The sequence below is a fragment of the Onychostruthus taczanowskii genome, unplaced genomic scaffold (genome assembly GCF_017590055.1).
Source record: "Onychostruthus taczanowskii isolate IOZ18803 unplaced genomic scaffold, ASM1759005v1 scaffold10, whole genome shotgun sequence".
Taxonomy (NCBI): domain Eukaryota; kingdom Metazoa; phylum Chordata; class Aves; order Passeriformes; family Passeridae; genus Onychostruthus; species Onychostruthus taczanowskii.
In genome coordinates, this window is record NW_024496526.1 from 18020832 (window position 1) to 18044143 (window position 23312).

Here is a 23312-nt window from a genome sequence, read left to right on the forward strand (position 1 = left end):
TTATAATAATAAATTTGCCAGAGAGTTCAGAAATCATATTCCTGAGTGCAATACTACTGCTGTTAAAAAATAAAAAGTGATTATCTTATAGCTATGTCTTCAGAATCTCCTGCTAATCTGTTATTTCTTAATCTGAGCACATTTTCTGCATCATCCGTTTGATGTCACATCTATTTGCACTATCTTAGAACCCTCAGAACATTATCACCATGCATGTCACAACATAACCCAAATAAAGATCAGGCTTCTTTCAGGACTACAGAAAGCTGAACTATGGATCTAGAAATTATTATTGCACCTATCTGAATATGAACCTGAATATTTTTTTAGTGTTTCTGAAAAGACTCAACATGTAGTATGGAAATTTTATACAGTTTTTTTACATATGTAACTAACACTTCTTTGCAGGAAAGCAAGCATGAAAAGGACCTTTTCCATACTACTGAAAATTCTAAACACCCTACATTTATTGTTATATATTTGGGGATGTTTCAGGCCAAAAAAAAAAAAAAAGTAACAAAAAGCTACTTAATGTAACTAGAATAGAAGAAATCGGGCATTCGTGTGTTGATAACGCAAAACTTCCACAGTCTTGGCCTTTCCTGTACCTTTTCCCTTCTCTTCCTCCAGATTATATTAACTTCCTTTGTTGAAAGCTAAAAATGCATAAATTTATTACTATCCACTACAGAGATCTCTATGACAAAGCCTTACCTAAATCACTTCCTGGCATGGTAAAATGACTGATTTGTGCTTCTGTGAAAGCTCATAAGAATTATTGTAAGAGGGAAAGGTCTATCATCATCATCATCGTTTTTATGATTACAACAGGTAGTATTCTCAAATTAAGTAGGTCATTCCAGATTTTAGCTTCTAAAAATTCACATTCCTGATCACATTTTGATCATAGAAATCAACAAAGATCACTTTGATGCTTCTTGTGTCTTTATGTTTTAACATAAACAGAGAAATAAAAAAAAAGCCAAAAACATTCCAAGTGTCTAGTCTTGAATGTCTACATTAACTCATACTCAGCAGATATAAATATAGCTGCATTTTATGCATCTCATAAATGATTGCATATGTTCATGAAGTGCAAAAGTTAAAAATAACCTTGATACTTTTCCCAGTATTTTTAGCAGACTATATATACTTAATTCAATCCCGTTTTCTGTAGTACTTTAGCAGTTCAGGAAAAACTTAAAAAAAAAAAAAAAAAAAAGGCAAATAGTGGAATACCTCTGGAGGTATTCCTGCATAAGAAGACCCTGCATATTGTTCTCTGGCTTCACCGTATGAATGGCCCTTGGCCCACACTCAGCTGTGCCTGTGATTTCCGTCTGTTGAAGGCAGCGCACACATCGGAGCCGAGCCGGCTGTTGACAGCGTTACGCCTCGCAGGAGAAGCAGCACGCCACAGAGCGCCTCCGGGGCTCCACAGCCGCCGAGCCCAGGCCTTCCCAGCCGCGCGCCGTGCCCGGCCCGCTGAGGGCCGCGCCTCTGCCGGCCGGGGCGTGAGGGGGGCGTGAGGGGGCCCGGGGACGGCCCGGCGCCTCGGTCCCCGGCGCCGTTCCGCACGCCCTCGGGCCGCCGTAGCCCGCACGGGGCCCGTGAGGGAAGCGACGGTGGCTTCAGTGATGGTCTGCACTGGGGCCCGGCCTGCAGCTGAGCAGAAATGGCCTGCTCTGGGGCCCGGCTACGCGGGCAGCAGTAGCCTCACAGCCCGGTTGCACAGCGAGGCAGCTCGGACAGGTGGCCTTGGACTGTGCATACCCTGCCTTTTGGAGTTTGTGCTCTCTGCCAGACTAGCTGCAGAGTGACTGAAGCACTTGAGTCCAAGTCCCACCTTGGCTATTAAACTATATCTCTGTTTTAAGTTGTTTTTTGCTCATACTAATTTGAGTGGAGGTGACCTCATGCTCAACTGCAGTGGTTTATTGCACAATTAAATTTTCTCACCTACTTCACTGGCAAGGATTCTTCTTTTTCAAAGAAGACGAGTAGGTATACTTGCTTCTTTAAAGGCTGTGTTTTGTGAAAGCACTATGAAGAAGCTGGAGTAACTATTAAATGCAAAGAATTATTAAAAAGGCTTGATCTCTACTTGATATCTGCTTTCAAGAATCCGTGGTGGTAGAGGCAGTTCAGCAAGATTTTCCAGCGTTGAACATTGTTTAAGAGTAAGAACAAACTGCCAACAACAGGCAATTTTCCATTGCAGACTAACCTGAAATGATCTCATTCTGTATACTTCAGTGCACATAGAAGACAGAGACAAATTCTATAGATGCTGCTGACCGCAAGAGGGAAGATCAAGGTAAGTCTCAGACAACCTGAAGAGGTAACTAAATAGTATCATTATAGTTCTTCAGTCAAGAGGTCTAGATGATGTCAAGGAAATTGCTAGCAAAGAATCCCCGTAGTTATATTTGAAACCTATCATTAAGCAAGACCTCAATAGTCTGTCTTTTCCTTCATGGGTATTTATTAAGGAAAGGTGTTTACTAAGTGTTCTCTGAACCTGTGGACCCATTCTTACCAAGCATTAATTTTCTGTCATAGAAAGTACAAAAGTATATGCTTCTGCTTTTAAACCTTGAACTATGCATTATTTTTAACTAATTTTTTTTCCAGTCTCTCTTAATTAGCTATTAAGTTACTTCTTATGGTAGTCTTCTTACCTTGATGTCCTCAGTTGTGGTCACCAGCATCCATAGATTTCTTGGCTGTCTTCTATGTGCACTGAAGGCCATGGAACCAAAATAAGTTGGGGGGGTGGGGGGTTGCAGGTTCCTTGGCCTAGCCTGCCTTCCTACACAATTTGAGGAAGTTGAGAAATAAAGCTTTTTGTTCTCAAGTCCAAATATTAGTTGTATTTCAACTAGGACTAAGTTGAAATCCCAGCACAACTAGTGCACTAAGCAGCTTAGGTCTTGAAAGTTTGGCTTGATGCAGACAGCCCTGGAAATTAAATCTTCCACACCTGCCCATACGTTCTTAATTTGAGTAGACATGAATTGGTGTTCATGAGATCCCCTTTAATCTGATCTGTTTGAACTGTCATTACATTCTTTTGTTTCACTTTTTTGAAATCACAGAATAGTTTGAGTGGTCATTCCTATGAATGTTAAGATGTATGCGGAATAGTAAGTGCAGCCACTCAAAATTCCTGATATTTTGTCGATATTTGAAAATCCGCACCAGAGGACAGTACTGGGGTTGCTCATACGCACAGGAGCTTCATCACAAAAGAAAACTACATATTGATGTGTATGTCTGAGAACACTCCAGGGCAGTAGAGGTTTGGATGGCCAAGAAAGAGGCCTTTGGCTTCCTAAATTTGGGGTGGAAGGAAGGAAGGAAGGAAGGAAGGAAGGAAGGAAGGAAGGAAGGAAGGAAGGAAACAGACTTTTGGAGAGGAGCAGGAAAAATCGAGAACTTTGATTCATATTCTATCAGTTTAAATATTTTGGAAAACTGAATAGACAAAATTCTAAGATTAATCTTTCTGAAAGGGACTACAAAGTTGACAGCTAATTAAATGTCAGTCATCCATGAAGCTGAGCAGGCCTAAGGACTGAAAATTAACATATTATAGAAATAATCCTGTACTACTTTATGGACCTTATATTTTACTGTTATAACAAAAAAATATTTTCAAGTCTGTGCAGACAAGCTCTCTTAGCTAAGAATAAACAGGACTAAAACTCATGCGTGACATCAGTTTGGCCTCTTTGTTCTCATGAGCTTATTATTCTAGTGTAGTTTGGTGGGGTATTAGGGCAGTAGACAAAGAAGGCAGTTGTCTATTCAATTCTGAGCCAGTTGCTGCAGAAGTTGGACCACAGAACGAATGAAATATTGAGTTGTTGCTCTTTAAGTTAAGGAAAAAAAAACACTCAGGAAAGCAGGCTTTCTGTCTCAACCTCTGACATGAAATGTTTTTTATTAAACTGAAGGTTTAGTAGTTAATCTTTATTACCTAAATATGCAGTTTGGCCACCTGTTTTCTAAAAGTATCAGGTATTCACCAACTTCCATTCACAGAAATTTAGAGCTGTTTTTTGAGCAAAGATCTTCACCAAACACAGGTGCTTGACCTGAGCATCCAAACTAATCAAGCAAAGTTGGCAAATACATATTGTAATATGCCACATATGAAAGCTGATAAAAATAATTCCTAACACATATAAACTAGTATGACAAATCAGGACTACTTATTCCAGAATCAATTGTCACATAAACATGGTCTCATATATTGCCTAATGACCATATTATAAAGAATAGCTTTAAATTCATGTCTGCTCTTGTTCCAGATTAATTTTCACCTGAAAAAAAAAATCATTACTTAGAGCCTACTTCTTCTCTCAGAATTAATAAATTCCTCATGTGCCTTAATAGTGTGTATGTTACTACTGTACAAGAAGTAGAAGCTTGGTGTCCTTCATTTTGCACACACAAGCAAATGTGATAATCTGGCTTTGTATTTTGACTTCAGTTGCTTTCCAACAAATCACTTGATTAACAGTCAATGCAATAACAAATACATGAAGATTTATTTAAAATATCTCCTTGTAATCTGATCTGTATTGCCATTGCTACAATTGCACAGAGCAATTTGAGATCCATGACTAGAGAGGTGTTTCATTAAAGATTTCTGTTCTCAGAGTGGTGGCATTTTTGAGAAAATGATTTTACTTATGCATCTCAATCTAAAGGTAATTTTCATTACTGTGAGCGTGGCAAATTAAATCAAAAATATTTTCTCTAAGTCCTCATTCTGTGGAAAGGTAGCGAATCTATTTTATTTTGTCACTCATTTCAGGAATATTTTTGTCTCTATAAATTAAACATTTAGTCTTTCATAAGCTTAGTTCTTATTTAAAAATCCAACTTGTTCAATGAAAGTGAATTAAAAAATAGGTTCTTTAAATAGGACTTTAGTCTAAAAACTGTGTGATAACCCCTGCATTGATTCAATGCTGTATCTCCTCTTAACCTTCTGTTAACTACAGCAGAAGCTGTAATGTGGCCTTCAGGAGAGGGAAAAGAAACTAGGCTTTGGTAGTCCCACTAGCCATAGTGCTATTTTAATTTGTGTTTATTGATGTCATTAAAAGAAATCTGAATATTTATGCTTGCCCAAAATGCAAGTTTTCAGTTCAAAGAACAATCAAGAAGGTGTTTTGTCCTTTAACTCCTCTTTTATCACAGTAGTCTTGTTTATCCCTTGATCCCTTTAGTATTGTTTCCAGGACTGGAGACAACATATGTTATGCTAATATAAATCCATGAGAGTTGGCTGACCAGAAGATTTGTCCCAACCATGATGTACAGCATATGCATCCTGCATTCTTTTCTTCACTCAAAGCATTAATTCTTATTACTCTCCTTCATGCCTGGAAAGATACAGCCACCAAACAAGACCTTCAACAAGTTTTCTTGCTATCTGCTTTTGTTGCTCACTCAGGATCTCCAGTTAGCATCTCTGTCACAAAAAGCAACTTCTCTCTCTGTCTGTTCAGGCTCAAATCTAGTAATCTCCACTCCCACCTATCCTGAGTTTATCACTCAAATGGCTACTATTATTTTGGCACTCGCTTTTGCACAGTCAGTGATTTTCAGGAAACTTGCAGGAACACAGATTTCTATCTGTCTTTCAAAATGGGTTGAAATTGGTCAAGACAGTAAGCAATGGGACTGACAGGGCATCTGTGTGAGCCTCATTTCCTTGGGAATGCACAATTGAATTATGTCTCTCAACCATGCTGGTGCAAGCACTGTCACTTCTGCCAGGGGTCAGTGGCTCCAGATACAGGGTAAGTAGAGATAAACAGTTGCCTCCTTTCAGAACACACCTCCATCAAAGTCTATCTGTCCATCAGACCTGGGCACATCCATTGCTAGGATTTGACAAGAAGTCTGTAACAAAACACTGAAATTTATGTATGCTGTTAACATCAGACATGTAAGTATGAAAGAAAAAGTAATCGTTGAATGGCTGACATAATTATTCCTGTCTTTTTCAAGTCAAAAAAAGGTGACAACCAGGAATGGCAGAGGTTGAAAATAAACCTTACTGGAAAGGCAGCAAGAGGCAGATGTGTGGAAGGACAAAAGAAGAAGGCAGGCAAAACCACACAGGTATTTTTGAGAGCTGTGAATTTCTGATATCTGCAAAAGATCATTCTCAATATAAACATAGACATGTTGTGGGAGGAAAAATTACTTAGGGCCATGGAAAGAAATATCTTACCAGAATTTGTTTAAAATAATTTAAAAAATATTTACTTTGATCTTCACTTGAAGTTAATTTCCTCAGCAGGAGCAGAAGCTCGTCAAGGTGTACTTTAACACAAAGCACTCAAACTAACAGACTGGCTTACTACTTAAAACTAAGCAGGTAAATTGTCTTTATACAAGACTCAGGTGTAAAACTCTTTTAGCAATCATCTAGACAAAGGAAACAATTGCCACACGCAGTAAATAGTTTCAGAAAGGTTTCATTTTAAGTAGGTAATTGGTAAGAAGGCTGCTGGCTCCTGGCATTGCTAAGTTTCCCAGCAGCATGGTACTAGCTGCTTTGCTGTCCTTAATGGATGCGTACAGACAACTGCACACTCTTCCAAGAAGGTGCAGATATTGCCATTTTTTTATTGCAGATCATTGGATAAGACAGTGAGATAGCTATAATTTTTAATGCAATAGTTTTAGTACAAAATATAAAAAAATTGAGATAATGTAGTACAAAATTTCGTACAAAATGGAGATAATTTCTTCAAAATAATGAGTCTATTTTTCCATTTTTTTTCATTATTCCTAAGCTTGCTTCCATTAGCTTTGTTTCCATGTGATAAAGACACAAGTATCTCATGTTTATTCTTTTTTACTTTGACAATTGTGGTGGTTTCTCCTGAGTCTTGATTTGTTGGCTCTACCAGGATACTCCTTTTCCTCATTATAAAGCACCAGTGGAAAGGAGCATTTATTTGGCAAAAGTAGACAAAAAGTAAAATAAATAATTGGTCTAGTATAGTATTAAACAAGCTACCCTACTTTGTATTTGGAGGACTCCCAAATCAATCCATATACAACACAGAGGAAGCAAAGAACACAGAAAACAATTTTACCAACTTCATAAAGAGATGTGCAACAGAAGCTGGATGGAATAAGCAGATTGTGATTAAGTGAATTGTGGCATTAGTGGTTATTTTTTCCCCTTACCATAATGTCACTTTTTCTATGGGCAATGGACTTAGCTCACAGTGCAGGACTTTTTTCCAAATGCTATATCAACAATACTGCCATGTCTTAGCACGTGACTGGAGGTGAGCACAGAAAGCCCCACCAATGTCACCAATATCTCAGGTGAGGGTAATAGCTACCCATCTGATGAAAAGTCACGGAAAAAACACCAAATTTATTAGTGAACAAATTGTTGGAGAGGCATAATTTAACCTTTATTTTAGTCTGAGGCCAAACCAAGCAGTCTGGATCCTTATAAAGCACTTAATATTATGACAGGTAAATAGGCACTAGTGAGCCCAAGGCTTTGAACATCAGTTTTATCCAGACTTCAAAAATCCTGTGTGAATCTTCAGATGGCACTGGGCTTTTAAAAAAGTCTAGAGCTGTTGTCTAATGAGCTGTGACAGAAATTCTGAGAAGGTGTAATGTGCAGGCTCAGTTCTAGTCTGGTTGTCTGTGTCCTTCCTTCCTTCCTTCCTTCCTTCCTTCCTCTCACTATTTGGATTCAGGGCTATAATCAATGGTAATTGCATATATTTGTTTTGGATAATTGTTTGAATACTCTTTATCATAAAATAAACGTTCCCTGTAACCGGTTATGATAGAAATGGGAATGAGGAATGCAGACCAATGATTTTAAAGGAGTACACTGTATTTGGTTTCACCTCTCACTTTCAACTCATAGAACTTGTTATTGGAATTAAAGTTACGTGTTTGCTTTTCTCTGCATTATTTCCTCATATGGAACTGGCAGTCGTGTTTATTTACTAAAGTAAACAAATGAACCTGGAGTTTTGATAGCTATGATGCTAAGTTCTTTAACTAATGCCATGAATGTGCCTTAAATGATGAGAAATTATGAGTTTTTTTTATTGTGTTTTTTCATTTTAAGAAGCGGCAATAATGCAGAGGCTGTATGTATAACACCTTCCAAAAAACCCCACATTCTAAATTTAATTGTGCGAAGTGTAATCATGGGAATCTAAATGTATTAGCATAAGAAATTTCAATTCTGCACAATAAATAGATGCAGGCTGAGTTATGTTATAAAAATGTCAGATATAAGCTTTCTTTTGTGACACCTTTATTTTGCTCTGCAGAGTTAATCAAAATCTGGGATTTTAACTTCACAGATAAGCAATAATCCATAATTCAATCCACTTTTCCTCAGATGTAAATATTTTTCTTACTGAATCTACATTATTTAAATTCCAAGCAATATTACTTGTTCAGCAAAATGCTAAATTCTTGCTGTACACTGAGATTAGAAGACACATGATCTTGAAGAAGCAGGAGACAGTTAAAAAATCCATGACTGATTTCAAACCTGACAATTCTTAATGGATTGAGACTCAGATGGCATAAAGTGGCATCAGCCTTTATGACTAACTGAATAGAAGTCTCTAATGTTTTATGAAAAGAATCTTTAATATTGATAATGACATAGAAACAAGGCGAATCTGGTGTTTTGCAATCTGGTGAAATTGCATGCATTTACATGGATGCAAGCCTCATTAGCAAGGGATACAAAGAAAAGTAGTACATTTATTAGAAGATGCAGATGCCATGGATATTTTCAAAAATTAAAGAGGCTAACTTATCCTCAGTATATACACTCAGCTATTTCAGTGATGCAATAAGTGATCTTGTCCTTCTCATATAATTACCAAAAAGTATGCACATATTACATAATAAAGCAGCATAATGGGTTGCTACAAAGCAATTTCTCAGAGGGTATTTAAAAGGCATTTAAAAGCAGTTTGAGAGTACTAGGATTAGGGTGATACAGTTTGTCTTGCAGTGTGGTCTTTCCCCTCTTTGTACATCACTGGGAATCAGTTCATCAATAATAATTCGCTTATAAAATTGCTTCAATGTGTTGCTTTCCAGAGCAAGATCTACTCATGTGAACAAGACAATGGAGAAATAGCATCCTGGGATACATCAAAATCAGTTGTTACTGCAGCCCAAGGTGTCTGATTACGATTTCACCAGTCAGTGCTACTGTGTCAAGTGGTGCTAACAAACGGTTACAACAAGGGGAAAAGAAACCCTGCTGCATCAATGAGGGAAATGGGTACTGAGAAAGAAAAAGGGAAAAAACTCACATAATGTTATGTGATTACACAATAGAGGAACTGAGCCTGGGATATGTTTTAGAAACCTACTTCTAACTACATATGGGTATTTTAAAGTAAATACAATATTGTGAAAGCTTTTTTTCTGTTTTGTCGGTGTACTATTGCTTTCTTTAGTTTTTGTACATGACGTCTTGGCAGTGTATAGTTTCAGTGGTTAGCTGATAAATGCCACCCCCACAGGATTGTTTCCAGCCCCACCTGCTGGTCTGAAACTCACCATTTCCAGCGAATTCTGGAGTTGGCTCTGTATTTGTTTCTGGCTAAATTCTTCTTATTTTTAGGCTTGAAAAATCAGGTAAAGGCTAAATGCATTTCTTTTAAACCAGGATTTTTTTATTATTATTATTATTATTTTTCAGGATTTCTAATAAAGCAGTAGCTATTTTACAGATAATTTAGCAATTTTCCTGCTGCAGAGTCGAAATATTTTACAACTACGACATGCGGGCCCGGGCCCTGCGGGGGCACGGGCGCCACCGGGTGGATCACCGAGGTACGGCCGCGATTTGCGGCCGAGCGTGACCCGAGTCTTGCGCTGCCTCGCAGCATCACAAAATATTCTCCGCTGGAAGCGACCCGCAGCGATCATCGAGCCCTTACGCACTTACGTCTACACAATCTTTACATTGGAGTCCTCTGCCGAGGATTAGAATTCGCCCTTTAAAAACATGATGGCCTTTTGCTGAGACCACTGTCCATCCAACGGGAAAATATGCTTTCATAGTCTCCTGTGCTGTTTACTCACTACTTTGCCTGATATTGGGGTTTAAGACCATCTTTGATTTTCCTTCTATATTGGAGCTGCAGTTATCTCAGAAATATCCTATGGGTCATTACAGTTTATATATGCTTCATGCTACAGATATGAAAGAAAGTATTATGAAGGCATTGGCTAAAACATGATGGATCACATAGGAAGCGTCAATAAGGCAAGAGAAATGTTTAACAGAAAACTGTATGTCTTAGAGAAGAAAATATAATATATCAGCAAAAAAAAAGTGTGATTTCAAACAATTTTTCTATCTGGATTTTGGATGAGGCCCTCCATTTATGCTCATTAAGATTCAAATAGGTCTTTAATTTTTAAATAATGTCTTGGATGTGAAAATGATATGTAAAAATTATCTTTTCATCCAGAAGAACAGTTTGTTTCTGTGAAAAAAACCCTAATTTTTCATGTGTGGATATATATGATTATTAGTATAAAGGCAATGGTGTTTTAAAAGAAATAATCCTATTTCCTGGTTTCATGAATATTGAATGATTTTCAACCTTTTTCTATGTAAGAGCTTACAATGACAGAACCCACTCTCCTTATTTTCTTGTATACACAGCCTAGCCAATAGTGTAAGGATGTTTCAGAAAAGATAGGGAGAGTTTTCCTAGAAGGAGACAGAACTTGATTTTTACCTCTCCTAGGCAGGGATCAGTTGATCACAAAGAGATGCAGTTCTTATATTATGCAGCAAATTCCTCTTACAGATCCAATTATGTAAGAATGATCTGGTAGTCCTGTGTTTAGCCTAATGACGTGTTTCCTGAGTTTCCGACTGAGTATTTGCATTCGTGTTCTTCATTTCCTTCTTGTATAGGGGCATCAATGGCTGTTACACGTTCAATTGCCAGCCGTGGCTGCTGGTTGGCAGCCGCTCAGCAGGAGCCAGATGATGACCAAAGGAGATGTCTCTCTGAGCTCACCATGGGTGCGGCCTCACCACGTGCTCCATGTGCAGCACTGGGCCCCAGTGTGGAGAATTGCATGAAGGTCCCGAGCTGGGGAGGGGCTGGAAGGCATGTCCTGGGAGCAGCAGCTGAGGGCTCTGGGCCTGTCTGGTTATGACAGAAGGCGGCTGAGGGGTGACCTCTGGGCCTTTTACCAGTTCCTGAGCAATGGACATGCAGTGGCAGACACTCTGCTCTTCTCCCTGGGATCCAGGGACAGGACGTGTGGAAATGGCTCAAAGCTGCACCAGGAAATGTTCAGACTAGACATGAGGGAACATTACTTTACCAGGAGGGTGGTCATATGCTGAAACAGGTCTCCTGGAGAGGGAGTTGATGTCCCAAGTATTGAAGAGACATTTGGACAGTGACCTTAAAAGCAAACTTCGACTTTTGGTCAGCCCTTGAGAAGTCATGTAGCTGTACTAGATGATTGTTGTAGGTTTCTTCCAACTAAAATAGTCCATTCTATTTGAAACCTTTTGGCTGAGTACAATATCCTTGTTTTAAAATGTCCATTCTTTTTGGTTTTCATAAGTAAATTAGATGGCTATTAATTAGAACTAAGATTTAGTGCATTTATACAAAATCATTAGGACTACATATGTTTAAATAAAGGAAATTAAATTGCTTTCTAGTTTTGCATGGGTCTCATTGGGAACAAGAAATACAGCATACATTATACTAGCAACCTGACTGTAGGCTTCTCAGTATTTGCAAAATAAAACAATTACTGTAGTTAGTCCAGAAGAGTGGCACATCTCAAGGTAAACAATGAGTAAAAACAAAGCTACATTTTCAAACCAGTGAAAACTGATATTCCCTATTGATTTCCAAGAGAAAACAGTATGTTTTCAATAAATTACAAAATACACATTTTAATATGTGTCAGTGGTGTCCAAGCCCAAGTTCCTATTGCAAACTTGAGAACATAGTGCTGGTACAGCCACTATCTTCATATTAACTTAATTTTTTGCTTCTTTTAACACCTTGTATTACAAATATTTATGAGTATGCTAACCATTATGGTTTGTGAGAAGATCCATAATCTCCACAGCATATCAGAGCTGTTGCTTGATAATCAGCCTAGAGAGCTAAGAAAGAATGTCACAGGCTGTCTTATAGAGGATGTCAGCAATATTTGTAAGTTTTATATTAGTCAGTTACATATACAAAGCTTATTTACTTGAGTGAAGTCTGCAGAACCACCTCCAAGATATCAGTAACCACACCAGTAGCAGATACTAGACATAATATTGGTTTTACTAGAATCTGAAGAGATGCCGGTGTCTGCACAGGTGTCCTGGTTTAACCTGGACAGAGTTCATTTTCTTCTCAGTTGCTGGTCCAGTGACTGCTGTGTTTTGGATTCAGTATGAGAGTAATATTGATGTTTTGATGCTTTTGGTTGTTGCTCAGCAGTGCTCATCCTAAGTCAAGGACTCTTCCGTTTCCTGTGCTCCGGCAGCAAGGAGGTCCACACGAAGCTGGGGAGCAGCATGTCCGCAACAGCGGATCTGAACTGGCCAAAGGGATACTCCATACCACAGCGTCACAGGACATGACATGCCATGTTAATATGTATGAACTACAGGTTCTGTAAATGTTTATAACTAAAAATTCAGTTTACAGATTCTAAATGTGAACTCATATGAAAGTACTCCAGTGACAAAGGAGCAACTTCCTAGGAAAAAAAAATACATTATATCCTTTCCCTACTGATAAGCTGATGCAAGAAAAATGCTTATTGTCAGTTCTTTATTCCAACACTTGTCTGTGTCTGAATTTCGAACCCATTTGTATGCTGGTCTTTGTTAGGAGCAGTAAATTCTTCTCTGTTGCCAAGAAAACCTTATTTTGCAGTGATGTGTCTACTTTCTTGCATTGCACATGCCTCCTGTACATAAAAGAAGTTGGAAATACTGCAAAGAATTGTCTCTGGAGATCATGATCTCTGACCTTTATCTGCATTTAACAACAGCTTTAATTCCACATTTTGTTCAGCATAAGATCCACACAAAAGTCTTCTAAATAGGCTTTACCAGCTGCTATTCAGAGCTGCTCCCATTGTAAAAGCCTTTCCCCCCACAGTTCATTGTTTTAGAAGTAAAATGTTACTGGTTGTATTTTTAGAATTTTTTTACCCTTTACATCTTTAATGAGAAGTGAACATGCTAATGGTGTGCCATGCATTTTCTTTCTATGACTTTCTGCCAAACACAGCTAAACCATCAGTCAAAACACTAAAGGTTTTTATGTTAATAATAATTTGAATAGTGGTTTGAAAAAATGCAGTTGTTTCACTAACATTTTAGTTCCCATCTACTCAACAAACATATACAAAGAAAGCAGATACTTCTAGCTGTGATAATTTCTTGTTTTTACAGCTTGTGGCCAAATCTCCTTTGCCTACTTTTGGAAGCAATAGATTTGTTAGTAGTCTCAAGCTCTGACACTGAAAAGGTTAAGAAGTGCTACTTAACTATACTAAGAATCTGATTTAAAATGTAAGATCTAAGTTTTCTTATTCTAAATGTGATGTTATATATTTGTTAGTTAGGCTGTACAGTTTGGATAAAACCAATTCATTATTTATAGAGGTCAAAAATTGTACAAAGCATCTAAATGAAAGCCTTTCATATTGTATTTGATATTTAAAATGAAGAGGAGAAAAAAAAAAAGAAACAAAAACCAGAAATAAACTACTTGAAGCTGTGGAAGACAAAACCATTCTTGTTTCCCTAAAACCCAAATCCACCCAAAGCTATAAAGTTAAGATTCATGTGAAACAGGAGAAGCCTGCATTTAATTATGCCTGAATCATAGATCCTGATTTTCACGATGAGGAGCAGAGCCGTGTGAGTCACTGGGGTATGACCTCTAAATGGAACACAAAAAAGCAATAGGCCCTGTATTCTGTAAGGACTGTGTATTTCTCCTAAGGCTCTGACCAAAATCCCCCAATCAAATGGTATCTGCAGGGTGAGAACATGCTACCTCTCTTGCTACACTCACAACTCACAATCCCATCCTGGGTAACCCTCCTGTCCTTTCCCCCTCTGCACAGCTTCTCAGGCACTGGGTCAAGGCTTTTAGAACTTTTCTGGACCACACATCCATCCTGGCATGCAGAAGAGGACAAAAAGTGATCTTTGAGACTTGCAGATAAAAAGAAAGAAGTGCAGGTTATTAACAGCTGTCACTTCCTTTCTGCATCTTGAGAAGATAGCTTCACCAGCTGGAGCACAAAGTAACACATAAAAATTCCCCCTTTTCCAGATCAAGGTAATATGATCAAAAACTAGTCCCTTTTTATGTAAGGCACTGCATATGAGACACCCAATGGGTTTGGGTGCATTATTAGAAAGGAAATAATCCAATTAATTTGTTTCAGATTTGCCAAATTTAACAGAAGTTTGCCTCAAATGAAAAAGCCATATGTCACTAACCAGATTCAGATTTCAGGTTCACTCCTTCCAGGCAGGAAGATTTAGATTTATTTAGGGGTATGTGCATAGCAGTATAGAGCTATCGAACTCACACTTGAGAGAAAGAAAAAGTCAGTAGTTGACAGAGATTTAGTCTGCCACATTTCCTACTTATGGAACATTCAAGGAATAAACAAGCCTCCCTATACGAGATCAGAAAATGAGCATCCAAGACAGTATTTTTTTTCCAACAGTGTCTGTGTGGTGGGTTAACCTTGGATGGCTGCCAGATGCCCACTAAACCACTCTCCCACACCACCTTCTCAAGAGCTCAGGGGGAGAAAATAAGATGAAAAATTATGTGGCTTGAGATAAAGACAGACAGATCACTTACTAATTACCATCAGGGGCAAAACAGAACTGACTGGGGGAAGATTAATTAAATTTATTGCCAATTTAAAATTGAGCAGGATGGTGAGAAACAAAGCCAAAATGAAAATCAATCTCCCTTTCCTTCCCTTATTTCCTGGGCTCAACTTTATCACTTTGTTCTGACTCTTCTACCTCCTCTCCCATGAGCAGTGCAGTGGGGATGCAGAATGGGGATTGCACTATATTATCAAAACTGTTTTCATCACAAATCCAAACCATAGGACCATATGAGCTAGTATGAAGAAAATTATCTCAGTGCACACCAGCATGCATGTCTCTACCACACCTTCCTCTTCCTGCTGTTTCCCTTCTCCAGCATGGGATCTCTCCCACAGGGTACAGTCCTTCACAAACTGCTCCAGCACAGGTCCTTCCCATGGGCTGCTGTCATTTAAGAACTGCTCTCTCCAGCATGGGCTCTTTCCATGGGGTACAGTTCTTCAGGAAGAGATTGCTACAGTGTGGGTATTGTTCTCCCGTTCCCCTCCTGCCCAGGCCACGATCCTGCTAGAAAACCAGCTCCTGTCACCTCTCCCTGGACCACAGTTTCTGCCAGTAGAAGGTCCTGGTGTGGAGTCCTCCATAGGCCACTGGGCCTCAACACACATCACCATGGTCTTCCTCTGCAGAGCAGGCAAATCTCTGCTCTGGTGTGTGGAGCACCTCCTCTCCCTCCTTCACTGACCTTGGTTGTCTGCAGGATTATTACACATTTTTCCACTCCACTTGCACCCAGCTGCTCCACAGTGTTTTTACACTTTCTTACATTTTATCACAGAGGCACCACCAACATTGCTGGTGGGCTCAGTTTTTGGCAGCAGTAGGTCTGTCTTGGAGATAGCTGGAACTGACTCTATTGGACAAGAGGGAAACTCCCACGTTTTTTCACAGAAGTCACCCCTGCAGCCTTCCCACTACCAAATCCTTGCCATGAAAACCCAATACAAGCTAACAGCAGACGTCTAGTGAGAGTATGGGAATCACACAAGATACAATGAAATTAGGTTCTCTTTATAATACAGCATATGGAGTTCTGTTCAACCATCCTTCTGGGAAGAAGCATGAAATTCATTCCAGACTGAATCCTTAGGTGTCTGTATTTCTTCATGGCCTGTAGTGATAAAACCCCAAGTGCAGTGTTACAAGTCCTTAGAAAGGGAATACAGTACAAATGTGAAGTCACCACTAAACCACTGTTAGTCTGTGGTGTGCCTACACCCTGCATACAGCTACTTCTCACAGAAATTATCTAGTAGGACCAGAAAACTAAAATAAAGGATGTTCAAAGTTATAGAAGAACTCACAAACGGAAAAATGGACTAGAATCCTGTCCTGAGACAAAACTCAAAGTCAAAATAATAAGTATCTATAAAGTCAGAACTTGACAAAGAAACAATTATTTGCTGTTTCTCTTATTTAAAAAATTAGAAAGTATCGAATTAAATTATCAGATAGTGTGCTCTAAGAAAACAACACATCACAAAGCTAAATTTTGGAATTACTACTACAGGATGTGTCTGTGAGGATAAAATAACCAGTCATCATAAAGATGTGTGTCACTACCTGTTTTCGATCTGTAGCTCTGAAATGCAAGTCTGGTATTTGGTGTTCCTTTCCACAAACTCTGTGCGTGTCCAGTCCCGCAGTCCGTGTAACACAGGCAGCACCTATCACAACACCAGTAAAAAAATTAAGGTGACAAAAATACCTCTGTGGTTAAATATCCCATGAGGTCAATTTTCACTTTTTGAACTGTTTCTGGCATTGGCTATGTTGTGTTCTTGTAATTTCCAGTCCCCTTTGTGGGAGGCAAAGGTGAACATACGCTGTCTCAGCCCCATGTGAGCCTCCCTGATAAAAACCTCATCTACCTTCTTCTCCCTTCCCATCTCTGCCGACTGGTGGTTCCCTATCCTTGGTCAAAACAAAATCCTTTCATTTTCTCCTTCAATTTCTTTATCTTAAGCTGGTTTACAATGGGCACAGCAGAGCATATAGGGCCTTTTTCATGTAAATCACTTTTCAGGTAAATACTAGCTAGGCCTTTGTTATATTTATGTACACATCCTTTAGTTTTAAATGAATGATTATATATTTTTAAATGCACCACTGTATCTACCACATCTGCACTGTAAAGCAAAATTAAAAAAAAAAAAATTAAAACAGGCAGATGAGGAGTTGAGCTGCTTTTCCACAGGTGAAATACACTTGTAGTACATACAACAGTAGAAAAAAGGCCTATATTCCTAATCCTACACGATTCATTACATCAAATCTACTTGATATTTATTTTTCATTTGTGTTAGGCACAAGAGGAAGAGATTTACTCTAGTCCTATTAAGTGCCCAGCAAAACACAGATGTTCATTTTCATTTTTTCCTACTGGAACCTTAAGAAAGGGATATTAATCTGTTCAGTCATACATCAAGAGTAAGAGAGGTATAGTTTCACCAACAGTTGCAAATACTTTCTCGTTTTAATTACGTTTCAGTCATTTTTTCCTACCCATAAAAGTGTTTGACATAATAAAAATTAAGGTAAATCAATAAATAAATTTGAGACAACTTTTGAGACAATTCCACTGCCAATTACAGGAAAAGCAGAATGAACTCCTTGTTGAATGTACTGTAACTAATAATTCCTGATGTTTTTCTCCTCCCACTTCCTCCTCTGCTTTAACAGTGAATTAGTCATCATGTGACAATAACAATAATTATGTTGTATCTGGATTCCAGTCCATTCTCATCAACACGGAAGTAAAACATATTGGGTTTCCCCACCCTACTTACGTACTATCCTCAGTAGCAGAGCTCAGATAGATAGATTTTGGTAAAGTCTTACACTGCTATTATTCTTGCTCAAAAACTCTTTTAATCCCATATGTTTACATATATACATACACACACATGTATATATGTATGTGTGTGTTGGTTTTGTACAACTATTATGTTCTTATAATAGGTATATAGAGAGATAGTTTAAGGCTATCCAAGCTTTTAGTAGCTAAAATTTCTTGCAAAAGGACAATAAACAAAGACATTTTCATCTCCAGTGGAGTAATTTCCACTGCTCTAGCTTGGGTTGAAGTCATCATCCTGGATAGGAAGATGAAAGAAAACACTGATGTCTAAACACTCTTTTCTCTAAAATATGTTGTGACTTTTCGCTATTAGCTTTTTCTATTGCAAAAATTAGAAACAATCAACATATGTGGTTTAAGGTGAAGAATTCTTCCTATTTATTAGATATTTCTTCACAAGGTATACAAATATTTAGATTTTTCTTTTTAAACATAAAAGCTATTGGAAAGGGAAAAGGTAGTTTTTTCAGATGTCCGCTGAAGTTCTGAGTAATTTTTTTGTTTTAACTTTATATGTCTCTATTTAGAAGACTGGTTATTCCATAGAAATGGATGAAAGAGCATGCAGGTATTCTGAGAAAACAAACCAACAGAAGCATTCTGATCAGTGCTCTTTAAAATGAGCAGTAAGAGCTCCCTGGTGAATAAAACAGTACTAGAAGTACAATTTTGTGCTTCACAGAGCTTTAGTCTTCTTCCTGACTTGGAACATGGGAAGAAGAAAAGAAGTAAAGAAAGATATTAAAACATTGACACTTTCTATAGTGTTAGAATTCCAGAAATAGTAATTACAGAAAAAATAAAGAACTCATCACCTTTATAAAATAAAGCTGAATTATTTTTAATAATTCTAATGATTTCTGTAATTTAAGCACACATTCTTTTAGCTTCCAAAATAGAAGTTTAGCCAAAACCTAAAATTTCAAAAGAAGATACAGGTACACTTGATCCATCTCCCCAAAGTATAGCAATATGTATAAAATTAATCTGTTAATGTGGTTTAATTGCCTTTTACTTTACACTGATGTGATTCAGAAGGTACAAAGAAGCTTCTTGATTAAAATAAATTCATAACATGATAAAGTAAATCTATTTATGCTTAAAAAATAATTTTCAGGAACACTGGACAATGTTTTTAGATGGATATTAAAAGAGTATAGATTTATAAAGTAAATCAACAAGAGGGAAGGGAAACCTTTTTAATATGTGTGTGCATCACAGTGTTTTATCTCATAAAACTGGGATCCATATAGGCCAAAATTATTTCAGCTTGATTTTGACAAAATTAAAAAGTATTTTAGTTTCAAAAAGCTTCCCATATCAAAATTAGGTTTTAAGTTAATTTCTCATACCAAAACATTTAAAAGCAGTTATTTTAACCTTGCCTTAGAAAATTACTAAGTTCAAAGTGCCTGCATTGTAAAGTCTAAATATATATTTCAACGAATTATTTATTTCTATAAGAGTTATGCCATGTTTCTCACTGTCAGTATTATAGTAGTTTCTTTAGGGCTTAATCTGTTCTAAATTCTCTTGTCTCTGCAATGTTTATTTTTCTCCTTTTCTTTTCTTTTTTTTTTTTTTTTTTTTTTTTTTTTTTTTTTTTTTTTTTTTTAATATCACCATTGTTTATCTTACAGTTTGGATAGAGATCATGAGACTTTTACAGACACCACATTTACCAGATTTGTTTAAGTCATGAACTGTTTAGATTTAGATTTATTTTCTGAGGACAACTTTCTAGTTTACAGTCCACTTTCAGAAATCTTTCTTGCGTAATGTTTACCATTTACCATAGACAATTGAACATGAACTCTGCTTTTCTTCACATCCCAGTTTTCCTTGCTCTGTAAAACCTATATGGTGCAGACCTACTGTTTAGCAAGTCAGCCAGGAGCAACCCCCCACCCCATCTGGCAGGCTTGAAACCAGGGAACCTCTAACACATTTAGTGTCATGCTCAGCAGCTCTAGTGCACACAGAATCAGAGAACCTCCTGAGTTGGGAGAGACCCATCGGGATCAAGTCCAACTCCTGGCCCTGCACAGACACCCCTACAATCCTTGCCTGGGAGCATTGTCCAAACGCTCCTGGAGCTCTGGCAGCCTTGGAGCTGTGACCACTGCTCTGAGGACCCTGTCCAGTGCCCAACACAACAGCCTGCAGAAAGAAGAAAATGCAAGGGTTACATTCATTAAAGACAGGCCCAGGAATATGTATAGCATCAACGATAGGGATTATCTTCTTACTATTTGTTCTAGCTGACACAGTGAAAAGAACAAGTCCATGTATAACCTAAAGTAACACTTCAGTGCAGAAAAAAAAAAACATATTAAAAGGATGATTTGAGATTGCCTTGTTTTTTTGTCTTGTCTGCAAGTTCTTCAACCTATTCCTTTTTGTCTGTCTAAGCCACACACCCATGGCAGGTGGTGTATTTCAAAAACGGTATTTCATAGTGAGTGTTGAATAAATGGACTTTTGTCTCAAGGATGCATTTTCTTTTTTTTAGGACACAATGGCTGCTGTCCATGGAGGTCTTCTTCCTGCCTCTGTTACCTTCAGAAATGGCTACTGTAATATTCAGGATCATCTGTGTTATAACATGCCATGTCAAAGACCATTTTCTAGATTTGAGACATTTTTGCTTCCTTTTCTCTCTGAAAGAAGAAGGTTAAGATTCTTAGGATATTGCCTGAAGTCTTTAATAACAAATGAATGTTCAAGATGCAGTCTAAATCACATTAAAAAAAATGTACTCTCTAATAAGATTCTTGCATTTTGGTTAGAAATTTAACAAAAAGTCTTTGGAAACTGTCTATCTCCAAATGGTTATTAAAAGTGAATTTTACTGAAGAATGACTTACTAATAGGGTAAGTACAAACTATTCAGCTAGACAACACCAATTTCTGATAATCCTAAAATTTCAGACTATGACCTATTGAAATTAAGGACAGACACTAGAAGAAGTTTAGTCATTTGTGGAAAGACCAGCTTTTGTGATTCCCTTTTCGTGAAGAGATGTAAGACTAGACAGTTAAGGATAGTAACTGTTAATAATAATGTGATTAAAATCTGCCTGTTTCCATATAATTGATATGGTTAAAGAACGTGATAAAGCAGATGTACTCTAAACCTACTGCTTTGCCATTTACGAGCACGCTGTTACACACAGGGTTTGTGACTTCAGCCACTAACACCCAATATTAGATATTTTCCCTGAGACAAAACCCAAATGATATGCGTTTGTCAGATGGCGTCATTTGAGCAATGATTCAGAATGTGGAGAAGTCTTTGTGCTATGTGGTGGTATTGAACACTATGTGTTAACCTTTCCTGATTTTGTGTATGTGTAATTAAACTAGTTGTTACAGGCTAGATCTTTGATCAATTGTGCAGATTAAAACAAAAAAAAAGCAAGCTCATGAACTCAGGTGATAGTCCAATTTCTTTTTTTTCTGTGAGCTAGCAAATGGCTCATAGAGCTCATAGATTGTTAATAAAAGGTTACTGCATCAACCCACCAGTAATACAATTTGTGCATTGCATTGGAGAGGGCTAATGTAGTGAATGGTATAACATCTTAGCATTCCCAGTAAATCCTCTTCTGATGTTAGCAAGGCAGAGTCAAAGTTTTGCATTGGATGGGGCTTTCCCCACTTACCTTCCAACTAGCTTTTAAAAACACAAGCATAATGCCCTTGATCAGTGGTGGCTGTGATCTATCCTGGCTGCAGGGAAGGCCGTATGCTTCATCCTCCACATTAACACAAACACTTCACTAGATCTGTGACTAACACTTGATTTGTGCATTAGTAAAACACAGAATGACGCCTTTAAGGATTGAATTTATTATAGATCTAAGTGCTCTTTTTCTAAGTGCTCTTGTTTGCTAGCCAGGAAAAAGAGCAGCTGCTACTGCTGGAATCATTAGTGAACTCATTCTAGCTGTCCTCTTCCCCCGGAGAGAGTTATGCCAAATAAATGGTATTGTCTGGAGCAGCAGGCCTGCTTCTGGGTGCTATAGACAAGATTTTCCCAAGTCAAATAAGCATTGCTCTTGGCATGATGGTGAAAGGCAACATGTCCACCAGCAAAAAAACCCCAACAGCCCTTCGCTCCCTATCAGTTTTTGTTCAATTGTTCCTCTCTTCCCAGCTCAATTGTACAGGTCTTCCCAGCTCTTCAACTTTGTCTCAAATTAAATAGTACTTAGCCCATTATTTCTCTGTGGGAGGAAGTGAATAAAATGCAATACAATCCAAACGTATTTAAAAGCATGAATGGAAACAGAATCAAGGATATTGCTAAACATAGCAATAGGATGGTCTACAATTTAGCTGCCACCTGCCTAGCTTCTAACCAGCCTGGCTGGACAGGACCCAGACCTGTCAGACCTATTAGGCATGGACACATCGAATTTGTATGTATTGTAGCCCCATGTCAGGGTGTCTGATTCTTTTCTTTTCTTTTCTTTTCTTTTCTTTTCTTCTCCTCCCTTAAAGAATAGCAAGCCTGCTACTGTTGCACACCCCTTTATTTTACTTGCAAAGCATGATCTATGGCACTCACTGTGATACTGGGATTCAGGAAAGCCCTGCTGCAGACTGATGGAAGATGGACATTGGATCATTAAAATACTGAGGCTCGTGACAGCTGTGATACAAATCTAGACTCCTTACTAACAACCCAACGTGTCTTCTTCAAGGCCTGGCTCAGAAACGCAGTGTGAAGTCTCTGCCATGTTCTGATGTGACCAGGGACACTGGAAATCATAATTTGTTTAGGATTGCTAATCAAAATGCTCTAATTATGTGAAGACTTGGCATTTTAAGAATTTGGGAAGATTGTCTTCTGATTTCCAACATCATGCAACATCTTCCTCTCAAGTAAAAATGGCTGCCAATGTCTGTTACTTTTAAGAGGACAAAACTGAGGCTCCAACGCAATTCAAATGAATGACAATTCTGTTGCTTTGCCGTTGAGGGGGCTGTGTCCATCATCGCCGTCCCACCGCGCCCTTCAGGGACAGCCAGGGGCATCCGGTGACGAGAGACGGGGGAATTAATTTACGGAGTTCAGGCAAGGAAGAGAACGTGACATAGACAGAAAACTCAAAGACCGTGTTGCAGTTTTCAGGCTGAACGTGGAAGACGATTCGGATGTCTCTGGAGATGCTGCTGGGAGCACTAAACGGAATCCTACCGCGCTCAGCAGGGTTTCCCAGCTCCCGGCCCGCCGCGGCGCCGCCCGCCCACAGCCCTCAGGCTCCGCTCAGGGCTCCGCCCACAGCCCTCAGGCTCCGCCCACAGCCCTCAGGCTCCGCTCAGGGCTCCGCCCCCACCTCTCCCCTTCCGCGGGACCGGCTCACGCGGCCGCAGTTCTCGCGAGAGCTGGGAGTGGCCGCGCCGGGCAGCCGGGCGGTCTCGCGCCGCCGCCATTGTGTTGCGGGAGCGGCGCGAGCGGGCGGCCCGGCCCGG